Below are 2,699 nucleotides of genomic sequence, written 5' to 3' on the forward strand. Positions count from 1 at the left end.
CCCTCAGTGGGCTGTTCGCAGCCCACCAGTATCACTTACACCCTTAGAGCACCGCAGACAACGGCTGAAAACAGAGCTACAGACAAGACAGCGACATGCACGTCTCCTGGCCCGATGCCAGCTGCTTGCTGATAACAAAGATGAGTGGTTGGAGGATTGCTTCTGAGCAGCTGGCTGCAAGCATGACCCTTAGGTGTGTAGCCAAGAGAGCCTGTTAGGCATATGATAGACACTAAACTACTGACTCTGCCTTGTCTGATTAGGATGCTGCTGTATTGAATTGCTTTGGTTTGCATTTCATTAATGTACTCTCATGTGGCTTTCTGCCCACCCACCCCGCTTTAGCATGAAGGTCTGCCAGCAAAGCCCTTTTGTGGTCCTATCATTAGATACTCGGAGCCTGCAAGCCAGTACAGCAGGCAATATGGGGACAATGGTCTGATTTGCTTTGCTTCCACATGGAGGTTTTGCTCCATTTTGGCATCCAAACCAGTGTTCCCTCTAAACTGAGTTAGTGTGAGCTAGCTCACAGTTTTTAAGCCTCTGGCTCACACATTTTTGTCTTAGCCCAGGAAGGATGGCTCCAGAGCAGACTAATGTATGCAGCAGCCAAATTGCTCGCTCACAACTTTAATGCCAGTAGCTCACAAAGTAGAATTTTTGCTCACAAGACTCCACAGCTTAGAGGGAACATTGATCCAAACTGGAGTTTTTTCTTAGCAATCACATGTCATCATTCTCTAATTGTTCACCTTCCAGATTTCCCCCTGCTTTGCAGCTATCTTTCCCAAATCTGGTTCGGTACGATCTTTTTGGAAAGATGACAAAGTCCCTCTGGATGCAGTGTGGATGGGAAGGTGTGCATTTTTAAGGTCCCACCCACATTGATTTAATTTTCCTTGACCCAGCCATTTTAACTGCACTTGAGCCACCGCAGCTCCTAGGACTAACTTAAAGCATCTCAAAGCCATAAGCAAGCTTTCAAGCTCTCTAGAACTTTTTTTCAAGCTGTGTGTTAAGCAAAATACAGTACAAGGGTGAAGAGGGAGAAGAGACGTTGAGCGTGATGGAAGGTCCAAGTCTGAAAACTCTTAAGAAGAGCAGAGGAAGCATCATACAGATTTACAGTACTATCCTAAACAGAGTCACACCTTTTAAAACAAAGGGGTATCACTCTTTTTAGGATTGCATTGTTAACTAGAATTAAGTCGTGCTGGGAACAAGAAAAGACTTCAGGCTGCACCAGTGGCTAAGGATGGAGGCGCAACAGCAGTATTTTTGTGAAACTGCTGTCCTGAATACTGCACATGGGTTGATTAAGACAGATTGATGGATTTGCCTAAAGTTGCACATGATGGGGAACTTGAATGTTATTACGCCTTGTTTCTTGAACGGGAGCTAATTGTTAGATGATGCTCTCATTCCAGAACAGAGCTATTGGGACACAGCCTTTCTCAGTTGAGAAGATAGAAGCAACAGGTAAGTATATATGGGAGAACAGTTTGGAAGCAAGAAAAGAAGGGCTGCAAATTATCTGAAAGCAAGGCTCCTTGGCTGCAGGATCACTTTCTCTGGGGATCTGATGTGGGGTTGTGGATCTCCTACTCTATTCGTAAACACAGCAAGTAATTGTTAGGACATCCTAAGAATGCAGGACTCCAGAACTACCCCTGTTGCCCCATCTCTCCTTATATATAATTGAATAGTGGGTGCCAAAGTTCTAATTCTAAAATGCACTCCCTTAGTGTATGGCTGATGGCACTGCTCCTCAGCATATATCGCCACCAATCAGAAGGCAAAGCCCGGGTCCCGCCCACACCACAACTGCTGCGACAACCTGGTCTTTTGCATATGGAAGCTGATTGGACTTCAGTCCATTCCACACCTCAAACTCCCCCCCCCGCAAGGCAGTTGGAATTTTCAGTTGCATAACATACCTCATAGGGGAGAGGAGAATGGGTAACAATGGTTACCACTCTCCAGGTGAGGGCTACAGATAACTCAAACATACAAATGCTCTTCAGGTAGCAGAGATCAGTCCCTCCGGAGAAAACAGTGGACTCTGTCATTAAACCCTGCTGAGGTCGCCACAGGAAACTGACACTGTTTGCCCAAAGCCAGAGCACTCTCCCAGAGCCTCTTTCAAGATCCCGTTGTATTTATTTCCGCAACGGGCATTATTTCTAGTCCCAGATAAGAGTGTACCGTTCTTCGGTCAAGGGTATACGATAGCTGCACTCCCCTGCTAGAACCTCCAAACAAGCTCAAAGTATGACTCTGTTAAGAATTGGGATAGTTCTAGAACCTCGGGCTCCTCTTGGTGTTCTAATTAGTGTCCCTTTTTAGCTGTTAGTTTGGCCAGAATACAGTTGTGACAATAATTCAGAAGAGATCCCTAGCACCTATGACTTATTGCCTGTGCAAGGCCAATTAGGTTCCCACATAGAGGCTGGTATGAAACAGGTAAATATGCCTGGTCAAAGGAGAACTGGGTGCATAAGCTCCATTTTGTGGGAAACTGAGCTGGAAGGATGCTGCTGTATTGAATTGCTTTGGTCTGCATTTCATTCATGTACTCTGATGTGGCTTTCTACCCACCCATGAAGGTCTGCCAGCAAAGCCCTGTTGTGGTCCTATAATCAGTGATGATGCTCGACTGCCTTCATTAAGGAGCAGGGGATTCTCTGTGGTGGGCCCTC

General features: G+C 45.9%; 1 protein-coding gene across 1 annotated transcript in view; it reads right to left on the reverse strand.

Moving 5' to 3' along the window:
- The window catches only part of F8 (coagulation factor VIII), a 44,021-nt gene that overhangs the window by 18,396 nt on the left and 22,926 nt on the right, over positions 1-2,699 (reverse strand). The window lies entirely within an intron of this gene.

The sequence above is a fragment of the Gekko japonicus genome, unplaced genomic scaffold, assembly GCF_001447785.1.
Source record: "Gekko japonicus isolate JY-2015 unplaced genomic scaffold, Gekko_japonicus_V1.1 scaffold1313, whole genome shotgun sequence".
In the NCBI taxonomy this organism is placed as follows: Eukaryota; Metazoa; Chordata; class Lepidosauria; order Squamata; family Gekkonidae; genus Gekko; species Gekko japonicus.